Source organism: Bos grunniens, chromosome 7, assembly GCF_055505025.1.
Source record: "Bos grunniens cultivar Pamir isolate PY7600 chromosome 7, Bosgru_T2T1.0, whole genome shotgun sequence".
NCBI classification, from domain to species: domain Eukaryota; kingdom Metazoa; phylum Chordata; class Mammalia; order Artiodactyla; family Bovidae; genus Bos; species Bos grunniens.
Genome location: NC_141171.1, coordinates 9,789,292 through 9,802,727, shown reverse-complemented (window position 1 = coordinate 9,802,727; position 13,436 = coordinate 9,789,292). Strand labels below are relative to the sequence as shown.

General features: G+C 38.5%; 1 pseudogene; it reads right to left on the bottom strand.

Annotated features, from left to right (window-relative positions):
• Positions 1–10,494: 10,494 nt before the first annotated feature.
• Positions 10,495–11,504, bottom strand: LOC147368311 (olfactory receptor 7A10-like; annotated as a pseudogene).
• Between the last annotated feature and the right edge of the window lie 1,932 nt (positions 11,505–13,436).

Genomic DNA, 13,436 nt, shown 5'->3' with positions numbered 1-13,436 from the left:
CTTTTTGGTGAATACCTAGACAATTACACAGTAAAATCCACAAGTGTGCCAAACTATCTTAAAGCAAGAAACCCAGCAGAAGACAGATGTATTTAACCAAGCAAAATGAAAAAAACATTTTAATGGCAAAACAATCCCCAAAAGTTTAACTGAGAAACAGCTATTCTTAAAAATTATTTCAAAAGTTGATAATGGTAGATTAAGATGCATATGTTATGTGGGCATATAATAATAAAAATGGACACATCAAAATGACAATTCAAGGTATTAATTTTTTATCAAAGTCAGTAACAGTTAAGAAAAGAACACTGTTTCACAACCATTGGTCTGGGAAATTACTTAGAGTTGTCACACAGTTTATAGTGGTACTTTGAAACAGGGATCAAAGGTGTACTATCTGTTTGCAGACAGAAATTTAAAAATGTTACACTGTTAGGAAAACCATCTGAACAATGGTATAGATATTAAAAATCCAGTTCTTTAACTGAAGGCTTCTCAGTCTCAGCACTATTGACATTCTCAGGCAGGTTGTTTTCTGTGGTGGGGTCTGTCCTGTACCTTGTAGGATGTCTAGAGCATCCCTGATCTCCACCCACATTTCCCAGAGTAACAGACATATTTCTACAAGCATTTTTCAGTATTCCTGAGGAAACAAAATCACTTCTGCTTAGAACAATTTAAATTTAACAATCTCAAATATTTTTGCAGGAATGATATAATAGCAACTCAAAGAGAAAGATTAGGAAAGACCATCTGCTGTGTGAGTAGCACAGCCCCTTATGAAATACTAAACAGCTATTGAAATAATGAACCCATCTTACATTGAATACTAGTTGACTGGAAGAAAGTCTTGGGACATTATTGACCAATAAGGAAAAGGCAACACAAGCAGGAAAAAAAAGAAAAAACAACACAGCACTGAATCATAAAGCATATCTGTGATGTGCATAGGATTCTATTCATGCATTTGTACAAAAGTGTATGAATTATGTATGTGTACCTCATGTAGAAATAAAAGTTTAAAAGAAACCAAGCATATATGGGACAATGTTACTGAGAATAAAACTAGGTTATGTGGTAGTGGTTTTAAAGTAACTGAATGTAACAAGATTGAATGAGTATCTGTAAGTTTCATAAGGATGTGAACAGTAATAATTTAATGATACCAACATTAGCCACTAATTCAATGTTAAATTGCCAAAGACTTGGAAATAAAAGAATATAAGAGAAGATATTTTAAAATGCAAGGAGGAAGCAATATTCAAGTTAAATTTTTTTCCTTAAATATACATGGATTCAAATATGTTCATGAAAGACAAAGGTGACATTTAATCAAATGGTAAAAAATAATAATAATAATTTTTACATGGTGTCCAAAGGTAATACAACTTTTAGAAATACATTTAACCAAAAAGGATTAAACAAACAATAAGGAAGGAGAGAGTAAAAGTTAGAAATATGTTTAGTAGGTGGTTGTGTGTGTGTGTGTGTGTGTGTGGTAAGTTGCTACAGTCATGTCTGACTCTTTGCAACCCTATGGACCACAGATCACTAGGCTCCTCTGTCCATGGGATTCTCCAGGAATGAATACTGGAGTGGGTTGCCATGCCCTCCTCCAAGGGATCTTCCAGTCCCAGGGATCCAACCTGTGTCTCTCACCTCTCCTGTACTGGCAGGGGTTTCTTTACCACTATCTTCGCCTAGGAAGCTCATAATAGGTGACTAATTAGCACAAAAATTTATGCAGGAAAATATTTACTGTCATTTTTTTAAAACAAATATTGTCAAGTGAAGAGTATTGCAGTGACAGCTCAATTATCAGTGGCTAAGACTTTGCCTTCCAGTGCAGGGGCTGTGGCTTCAATCACAGGTCAGGGAGCTAAGACCTCACGTGCCTCGTGGCCAAAAAAACAAAACGCAAAACAGAAGCACTGTTGTAACAGATTCAATAAAAACTTTAAAAATAGAAAAAAAAATGTAAAAACAATGGAGAGAACACCATACGACTGACTGACCACACACATTTTACAAACTACCAAACATTCTCACAAATATATCTATACATACATAAAATAACTAAATGGCAAGCATTTTGCAGAAAGAAAATAAAACCTCATATTCATTTTGGAAAATGTGAGCAAAGACAATAATAAAAGCACTCCAACTGCAGCATACAGAGGGTTCTCACAGACAATTTTTGATTAACAGAGTAATTGTGTAACACAGAGATAAATATATATTATATATATGTGCGTGTGTGTGCGTGTGTGTGTGTGTGTGTGCTCAGTCACTCAGTCCAACCTTTATATATATGTAAGCATATATAACTATCCAGCAAAGGGCTTTCTCACTGCCCATTGGATAAAGAATCTGCATGCAATGCAGGAGACAGGAAATGTAGCTTTGATCCCTGGGTGGGAATGTTCCCATGGAAGAGGAAATGGGAACCCACTCCAGTATTCTTGCCTGGAGAATCCCATGGACAAGAGGAAATGGCAGGATATAGTCCATGGGGTTACAAAGAGTCAGACAGGACTGAGTGACTAAGCATTCCAACAAAGAGAAGTTACTATCTTTCAAGAATTTTTTAAAATTCATTTATTTTTAATTGGAGAATAATTGCTTTACACTATTATATTGGCCCAGAGGAGGCAATGGCACCCCACTCCCGTGGACAGAGGAGCCTGGTGGGCTGCAGTCCATGGGGTTGCTAAGAGTCGGACATGACTGAAGTGACTTAGCAGCAGCAGCAGCATTATATTGGCTTCTACCCTACATCAACATGAGTCAGCCATTGTATACATATGTTTGCAGGGATATATTTTCATGAAGCCCTTGGTCCAGATCGTACTTATTAATATGGAAACAGTCAAATATGATTCATGTTAAAAAAAATCCTTACTTCACAGTACATTTGTCAACATCTAATAACCTATTTCTCTACTCTTGTTACTTAGCATGTCATAAGGCTTATGTTTAAATTTTACTGGAAACACTTTATGCCTCCCATTCTCTCTTCTACTTGGATTTCCATTTTTATCATTTAATTGGCAACACTGAACCATACCTTACTGAGGTAAATGTTTGCTTTTCTTTTTCATGCCTGCTCAGTCGCTCAGTCATGTCTGACTCTTTCGACCCTAAGAACAGTAGCCCATCAGGCTTCTCTGTACATGGGATTCTCCAGGCGAGAATCCTGAAGTGGGTTGCATGCCCTCCTCCAGGGGATCTTCCTGACCCAGGGATCAAACCCACGTGTCTTATGTCTCCTGCATTGAGAAGCAGGAGACATAAGTGCCAATAGTGCCACCTGTGAAGCCCTTGCTCCTCTTTTAGTCCTAGGTAGATACATTTATTTATGAATTAGGGTTTCCCAAGTGGTACTAGTGATAAAGAATCCACTCGCTAATGAAGGAGATGCAAGAGACTTGGCTTCAATCCCTGGGTTGGGAAGATCCCCTGAAGTAGGAAATGACAACCCACTCCAGTATTCTTGCCTGAAAAATTCCATGGACAGAGGAGCCTAGCAGGCTACAGTCCTTGGAATTGCAAAGAGTCACACACGACTGAATGGCTGAACATGCACACACAATAATCGGGATAGCAAACTACCACACTAATCTCTGGTATCTGAGCTAGGCTGGACTGAATCACAGGTGACTTCAGATACATGTTCAAGCTTTGCATTTTATTTCTCTCCCACAGTGTCTTTGGGCTCTCAGACTCACCTAGATGGGAACTGAAAGAAAGGTTTTTGTGTGGAAGTTCAAATGCCTCCTGGAGGGTTGATAATAGAGACTGAAGCTCTGTCCCCACAAGACAGCTGCAGGGAGTGAAGGACTGATTTCCCAGTCAGATTCAGATCTTCAAAAGTAAGGGAGTCAATTCCTAGGCAGGTTGATAAGTCCGGGGATCCCCAAGGAGAGAGGGGTCTGGAATTCTCAAGGAGGAGGAAAGGACAAACTTTTTTTCTTCTACATTCCTTAGGACTATATAACAATAATGTATCCTACTTGAGGACTGCTGCTGCTAAGTCATTTCAGTCGTATCCGACTCTGTGCGACCCCATAGACAGCAGCCCACCAGGCTCCCCCATCCCTGGGATTCTCCAGGCAAGAACACTGGAGTGGGCTGCCATTTCCTTCTCCAATGCATGAAAGTGAAAAGTGAAAGTGAAGTCGCTCAGTCGTGTCCTACTCCTAGTGACCGCATGGACTGCAGCCTACCAGGCTCTTCTGTCCATGGGATTTTCCAGGCAAGAGTACTGGAATAGGTTGCCATTGCCTTCTCCAATCCTGCTTGAGGACAGTTTCTGGAAAAAAAATCTTCTGGCTAATCCTGTTATCTTAAAATGTAGATTATGGGAGTGGGTCTAGTAAGGTCCTTACAACCTCCAGACATTCTTTTGATTCACTGCAATAACTAATTAAAAAGTATATAACTCCATTGCTAACGCTAGCAAGGGGGCACTCTTTCTGCCCCCTTCTGATGTCTATATCAGAAGCTTTCTCTATCTCTTTTATACTTTTATAAAACTTTATTATACAAAAGCTCTGAGGGATCAAGCCTCATCTCTGGCCCCAGATTGAATTCTTCTCCTCTGGAGGCCAAGAATCCTGGCATCTTTCATGGCTCAGCAACAATCTTTCAAAAGGAAACATGTTCTGTGGCATCCAAGATTTCTCAGGCTGAGGGGACCACAGCACAGAGAATTTATAGCTCGCTTAGATTCTCATCAGGCACATTTGTGCTGTAACACTCATACTCTGTACCTGATTTCCCTGGGGGACAGGGGTCTGGACAGAAAGGAAAATTTTCCTGTTCATTCTTTGTTCCTAAGAGACCAGTTTATAAGGTCTGTTTTTATTACTCCTTCCCCTTAATTCTCTTGTGTCCAGAGTTCTAAACTATCCCTGCAATTTATCCCAGTCCAAGCTAAAGTTTCCTCAAAGTCTAAGGTTAAGAATTTTCACTTTATTAAGTCCCTCAGATCTTCCAAGTTTTCACTAGTGGTGAGTACATAACTACTGATATTTCTAAAAAAAATATTTTATAAGTATAACTTTGTCCTTTCATATAAAACCTTGGGCATTACACTCCTTGGCTCCCTGACATTTTCGCCAACTCAATTAGGATATTTATGCTTATGTCAGAAGTTACGAGCTTTAGTACTTTGTTATGAATGTTTTTAATTATGAGACAAATTTAGATATTTTTGTACACTGTAGCCTAACTCAGCACATTATAGGGTTTGTCTGCTTTAATTTTAATATAAGTACATGCCTGCAAAATTCCATGGACGGAGGAGCCTGGTGGGCTACGTCCCTGGGGTCGCAGAGTCAGACACGACTGAGTGACTTCTCTTTTTTCTTCATTTATTTTTTCTTCATTTCTTTCTTTCTGTGGTGTTATGTAGTCTTCTTATATATTAATACTTCATTCTCCATTATAGAAATGGCACACAGAAGGGTTTAATGTTTTGCACAAAGCCATAAACCAAGAAAGGGATGGAGTCTTGATTGTCAGAATGCTTTTAGTGTGAACTAAAGCAAGTTCTGTGGCAGTGATTCTCAATCAGAGATGACTTTGCAGCGGGTGATATTTTTTAAGGCCTAAGGGGATCCTCCACATGTAATGCATAGAACAGTATCCATTACTTATAATTATACTACCTCAAATACCATCAGTGAAAAGGTATAAAATTTATTCTAGTGCAGTACTTTTCTAACTTGAATATTCTTAAAAATTACAAAGAACTGTAGTTCAGTGCAAATTATGATTCATCAGGTCTGATTCAGGGTACCAGGTATTCTGCATTTCTAACAATATCTGACACATTCTTAATGCTGCAGGTCCTTGTCTCGGTATGCCAAGAAAATGATTCTGTTAGATTCAGGTGTAAACAGTTTTAGGTCTTCATCAATAATCTTCCATGTATGTAATTTTGAATGATACATTTCACTCATTTTGTAAGCAGTGGCAAATTCTGTTTGATTTTTTTAGTGGGAGAAGGTAATTGCTTATAGTGAACGGTGTTGGATTCATGATCTCTGAAGATTTAACCTCAGGACCGGGGACCAGACTTGATCACTCGAGAGCTTTAATATAGCAGAGTTTTATTAAATTATAAAAAGCAACAGAGAAAGCTTCTGACCTAGACATCAGAAGGGGGACAGAGACTGCCCCCCGTGCTAGTTTTAGCAAGCTGTTTGATGTCTGTTTGAAAGCCATTAATCAGATAAGAGAGACATCTCAAGGCTGCTGGAGTTTCACCAGGCCCCTCTCCCACAATATGCATTTTTGTGATAGGATGGTACCAGGTGTGTCACCCCCCAGCAATAAAACAATAGATATGAATACTGGTTTGTTGAGCTATTATCAGCCCAAGGTTTGAGAAAAGGAAAAAAAGTTAGTCTTTAGGTGGAACCATCTTGAAGAAAGGCAAATTCCAAAGCAAATACATAGGTTCACTAACATAGCTTAAGAAAAACATTTCCATAAGAAAAACACATTGGTTAGCTCAAGGTTTGAGAAAAGTTAAATTCAGGTGTCATCACAGCAACACAGAATTTTAAGAGAAAAAAATTTGACACTTCATTTGTTTCATCCCGCCACATAAGGGAGAGAGAAAAAATGTCTGACACTTGCAGCCTATTTCCTCCATTTGGAGACCCCTGACCTTCCTGTCTGTTGCCTTCTCAAAGGCAAGGGTGGGATGACCTGAGAGACTAGCACTGAAATATGTACATTACCATATGTAAAATAGATGACCAGTGATTCATAAAGCAAGTCACCCAAAGCCAGGGCTCTGGGACAACCCAGAGGGATAGAGTGGGAAGGGAAGCGGGAGGAGGGTTCAGGATGGGGGAGACACATGCATACCTATGGCTGATTCATGATGATGTATGGCAAAAACCATCACAATATTGTACAGCAATTATTCTCCAGTTAAAATTATTTTTTAAAATAAATTTTAAGTGACATCAAATGATATGTATCTGAGAAAAGACCATTTAGTAGGCAGAATAAGATACTCAAAAGATGACCACACTCTATTCTCAAGACCTTTTGAATTTCCTGTCTTAGTTAGCAAGGGAAATACTGGAGTAGGTAATCTATCCATTCTCCAGGGGATCTTCACATCCCAAGAATTGAACCAGGATCTCCTGCATTGCAGGCAGATTCTTTATCAGCTGAACTACCAGGGAAATCTGAGATTACATTAGCAGATGGGATAAAGTGGATAATCATTGATCTTGATATCAGATTAGCACAGATATTCAGCTTGGAATAATATATTCACAGTGGTCCTCTAAATGTGGAAGAGAAAGGAAGAAGAATTAGTGTAAGATATTTTCAAATGCTTTGCACCTAGGTTTGAAGATGGAGGAAAGACCATGAACCAAGAAATGCTGGTGGCCACTAGAAGTAAAACAGCAAAGGGAACACACTGTCCTCTAGAGTGTCCAGGAGGATCACGGTCCTACAGACATCATAATTATAGTTCAAAGAGACTTCAGACTTCTGAAGAATTTTAAGATACATATATGTTTTAAGCCACTAGCATGGTAATTTTAAGATAGGTATTTGTTTTAAGTCACTAGTATGGTAATTTGTTACAAGAGCATGTGTGCATGCTAAGTTGCTTGAGTCATGTCTGACTCCTTGTGATCCTATTGACTATTGCCAGGCTCCTCTGTCCATGGGATTCTCCAAGCAAGAATACTGGAGTGGGTTGCCATGGCCTCCTATGGGGGTCTTCCCAAACCAGGGATGGAACCTGAGTCTCTTGCAGGAGCAATAAAAATTTAATAGAGTTATGTGTCCAATCAGATGTTGTTCTTGGAGTTGAGTTTAAACCTTTCAGTTCAATCAGTGAGCTACCCCTTAGCTAGAGGTATTTTGTGTTGAAATTATACTTAAACAGAAAGAGAAAACTGAGTCCTTTTTGAGGTATTTTCATTAGCTCCTATAGAGAACTTTTCATTGCCTAAATATAAATGTGGTTTTAACTTTGAGGTCTTTGAGGATTTAAGATGAGAAAAGTAAATCGTTATTAATATTAAAGGCACACATTCTGCTTAAAAACTTTCTGTCAAAATTTCTAAATTCTTTCTATTTTCTGTTATTTCAAGCATCTATTCTTTTCACTTCCATCCCTCTAACTTGCTCTCAAGGTTTCTTTCAACTTGGGATGGAATTAAAAATGAGACTGTAGGCATGTACATATATGTGTGAGCATATTTATTTCAGAGAAAGGTGTATACAGATGCGGGCACATGTATACATACATGTACTCCTAACCTTGAACATGGTTTGTGGACTCTGCAAAACATTTCTGTACATTTCATTCATTTTCACAACATCCATAGGGTGTTATCTTATATTTTCTTCATAGATAAATAAAACTGAGATTCAGGTCAATTACAGTATTAACAATAACATTTCAAAGAAATTAAAACTTGCTCTGCACCTTTTAGACTATCAAGAAATGAACAATGTAGTGTGTACTGCTAATTTCTGAAATTCAGAAAATTGTATACCTTAAAAATTGGCAGTTTATTGTATGTAATTACTCTTCAATGACTTAGCTAGAATTTCAAATTTTGAGTTTTGCATTGTTCAGAGTAATAAGTAAAGTCCATGTAGTTGAGTCACACCTGAAATTGAGAGATATCTCTTTAGGACTAAAACAAAGTGAATAGTGAAATTAATATAAAGAAATTACCATTTAATAAACTCAGTTTTTTTCTTTTAAAGACTAACCTACCTATATCAAAAGAAGAAATTGACATAAAGTGGCTCAAAACACAATAGCACTAACTGAACACACCATCATGGAGGTAACTTGAGAATACAAAATAGAGTCTGACAGCTGACAGTAGACCCATGAAGAAGAGACTATCAGATTAAATCCTTATTGTGTATTCCTATTTGAGACTAAAGACACTATGTTAAACCATTTCCTTTTAGGACAACTTGTTATGCAGGAACAAACTGATAAAATAATCCAAGTGAACAGCTGAGTGAAGTTATAATAACATACAGCTTCTCATTGTAGGCATTTGCTCTGATATTTGAATAGCATTTATAATTACTCAGTTATTAAAGTCTGTTTCATATAACTGTATTAAAAACTGAATCCACTGAGGTTTTAATATAGGTAACCATGCCAGGTTAAAAGGATATGCCCATTTGTTCAAAACTCTGTGACTCTGAATCACAGGACCAGGAGGAATTTGAGCTCCCTAGTGAGCTGTACTTTGGAAAGAAATATATATATTTATATTGCTCATTCGACATCTTTCAGTGATCATGATAAAACTTAGATGGGGAAGATGATTTCATTTAGAACAATGAAAGGAATCATAATCATAGGTAAAAATGTAAGTTTTTCAAGTAGAAAAAGAAAGATGATTCAAAATAAAATATAATTACACTAAACAATCCTTCATGCCAATGATAAATGCCTTTATATATGGACACTGATCTTACATACATCAGTAAGTAAATTGTACACCAGAAAAAATAATTTGCATAGTTAAAATCTGGTGTAAATATGTGCTTCATTTTAGTTAGGGTCATCTTAGACTCTAGACTTTATTACATCAAACTCTTTATTGAAATTGGTGTTTCACATAGACTACCATTGGAGACATGCATTGATGATCAGGTTTTCCAGTGACTCTGATAATGGTGGCTTAGCACGTAAAGAATCTGTCTACAATCCAGGAGATGGAGGAAATGCGGGTTAGATCCCTAGGTAGAGAAGATCCCTTGAGGTATAAAATGGTGACCCACTTCAGTATTGTTGCCTGAAAAATCCCACAGACAGAGTTTGGTGGGCTACAGTCCACGCGGTCACAAAAAGTCAGACACAACTGAGCAACTGAGCACACACTGGTAATCAGTATGCACACTGAGCTAAATAAAGAACACGATCCTAGTAGGAATAAAATGGAATGCCTTGTTGTGAAACACACTATATGTTAAAGTCTACAATTTGGGGAAGAGAAATTATGGTAGTGATGTGCAAAAGGAATAACAAACAGAAAGTGATAAATTGAGGTTTCATACTCTACACTCTTATGAAATTATGTCATTGGATGGATTCAGTCATCAAGGTAGTTTTTCTTTTCCAAAAGGTAACAGGACTCAGGATTATTCACTCAGTAAAATGAAATAAATTTGATCTGTATATAACATTTCATAAAGAAATTATTCTTAGGAGATGCACCCAGTCTTATGAGATATATGGGCTTTTCCATATATTTCACTTAAGGATGTGGATCAATTTGGGAGAGTATAAAAACGACAAAGGATAAAGCATAGATGACTGAACAGAAAAGTTAATGAAGTGAATTGCTGAAATTGTATAGAGAAGTTGAAATCAAAGAAATGGAAATAGCAGACAATAAGCCGAAGGAGCAAGTGCGATTTTCACAATCTGATCAGAGAAGCATAATATGTGGCCCTGAGGCTTTAACCCTGCTATCATGTGCATTGCTTTAGCCCAAGGACAAATGACCTTGATACAGTTTCCATCCCAAAACATCTTTTCAGAGCCCTTTTTATGTCTTTATTTCTTAGACTGTAAATGAAGGGGTTCAGCATGGGTGTGACCACAGTGTACATCACTGAGGCTGCAGCACTTGACAGTGAGCTGTGGCTAGCAGCAGAGCTAAGGTACACTCCTAAACTTGTACAATAAAATAAGGAGACCGCTGACAGGTGAGATGCACAGGTGGAAAATGCCTTACACTTCCCCTGAGCTGAAGAGATTCTATATATATAGAGGACACTATCTTGGGGTAAGAGTAAAGGATATCAGTCAGGGTACCACCACCCAGAAGTCCAGCTCCAAATTGCATCATCATGTTATTGAGAAAGGTGTCAAAATAGGCAAGTTGGACCAGCTCTTTTATTTCACAAAAAAAGTGAGGGATTTCCAAGTCTGTACAAAAAGACAGTCTCAGCACCATTAAGCTGTGTAACAAGGAATACAGAACACTCATTATCCAGGATGTCAGAACCAGCAGTCCACAAAGCTGGGGGCTCATGATGACCATGTAGTGCAGGGGGTGGCAGATGGCCACATGCCGGTCATAAGCCATCACAGTCAGGAGAAAGTCATCTAATCCTGCAAACAGAATGTAAAAATACATCTGGGTGATGCAGCCTTCATAGGTGATACCTTTGCTCTCTGTCTGGATGTTCCACAGCATCTTCGGGATGGTGGTTGAGGTGAAACAGATGTCTACAAAAGACAGGTTGGAGAGGAAGAAGTACATGGGGATGTGGAGATGGGAGTCTGAGCTGACGGCCAAGATAATGAGCAGGTTTCCAAACATGGTGATCAGGTACATGAAGAGGAAAAGCCCAAATATGAGGAGCTGCAGTTCTGATTCCCCTGAAAGTCCCAGAAGAAGAAGAAAATTTGAGCTTTGTGTACCATTTCCTGATTCCATGTGGTGGAAGTGACTATTGGAGGGGAAAAAAAAAAATAATAACATGAGTAGTTTTCACTCAAACTGGCCTAACTCACATAGCTGAACTATTTTAATTTCTCTTTGCTGTCACAGAACTGATGTTAATATGTTATATGGAGATAAATCCTCCTGAGGGTATACTCATTTCACCTCTGACTAGAAATTTTTGTCCCATTCTCAACAAATTCCAAAGGCTTCTTAATTTACAGTTTTAATGAAAACTCCTTTCATGAATTTCAGAAATACTTACAGAGAATTAACAATGCTCCAAGCCCATATAGGGAACAGTGTTCATAAACAAAGCTTTCACAATCCAAGGGTGGTTAAAGATGATATTCAAATAAGTATAAAATATAATATAGCAGAAGATGACAGATACTATAAAAAAAAAACAAGTAAAAATGAGAGGGGTGTAGGCGTTATTTTGTACTGAGTGTTCAGGTAAGGCCTGCAAACAAGATGATAATTGAACCAATTCCTCAAAAAAGAGAGAGAAGGAACTAGTGTGATGTTAGGAGAAGTGTGTGCCTGGTGGGAGCTAGAGGGAGCTGCCACTTCTAAGGACCTTAGAAAGATGCTGGTTCCACCTGTTCAAATCCAAATAAGGAAGCCAGTAGGGCAGAGGAATAAGCAAGAAGGGGAGTGACTACAGATGGTGTCAGGGATGCTGAGGAATAAGGTGGTCTCCCTGTGACAGCTGACACCTCAGTCCACACAGAATCCCTCCTTTCATGTGATTCCTTGTACTTTTATGAATTTAGTTGCAATGGCATCCTGTGAATTGTGAACATTCATATCCTCTTCTTAGTTCCATCTTCTGACTAAATCCTGGTCTCTGTATTATGTCACCTTAATATAGGAGGCTGTTTCCGTAGAGGATCAGACAGTAAAGAATCTGCCAGCCATGCAGGAAGCCCGGGTTCAATCCTGGACTGGGAAGATTCCCCTGGAGAAGGGAATGGCAATCCACTCCAGTATTCTTGCCTGGAGAATTCCATAGACAGAGGAGCTTGGTGGGCTACAGTCCATGGGGGTCACAAATAGTCAGACTGAGTGATTAACACTTTCACTTCACTTCTTCTGGTTAAAGAACTGCTCTCACCCCAGTCACAGGCACACACACCACATCCTCGTGAGCTGTGTCACTACTATGCATTTCTTACCTAGAAACACCTTCTTCAGGCCATGAGTGGTTATAAGTCAAACTGGTCAGATCAGATTATCTTTCATTTAAGGAATATATAAATGTTACCCAGAAATTGCAATTCACAAGCTTCCCATGGACCAACAGACATGGGGTTCCTTCTTGGTATGGCCACTTTCTACCCTGTATTTAAAGAAATACTTTAAAAAGTCTGAGAGAGACAGAGAGAGACAGAAGAATGGACACATGGGCCTTAGGGGAAAATTATATAAGCCTGAATGGCCCCTTCAGACGATGTGATGAATTAAAACTTCCTTGGTTTGGCAACATTCCAACTCCACTTACATCTCCTTGATGTCCAGAAAAAAATTATTTTAAAAAGGAAAAATACCTTTATTACTTTGATAGAAACAGTGATACATTTATGGCACAAGACACCTGACAGATTGAATACCCCAAAAGAAAAAAGAGCAAAGTGCATAAGAAAACAATTCACAAAATGAACTATACAAACTGCAACCAAAGGTGGATATTGCTTTATATGAAGCAGTAGAAGACTTGTTTTTCCTGAGCCTGAATCACTTATTTGAACAATTTTTTTTCCATCCCATAGAGAAAAAGATGAGCTTCCTAGGTGGCACTAGTGGCAAAGAACCCACCTCCCAGTGCAGGTTGGACCTAAGTGATGCAGGTTCGATCCCTGGGTTAGAAAGATCCCCTGGAAGAGGGCACAGCAACCCACTCCAGTATTCTTGCCTGGAGAATCCCATGGACAGAGAAGCCTAGTGGGCTTCACCCCATAG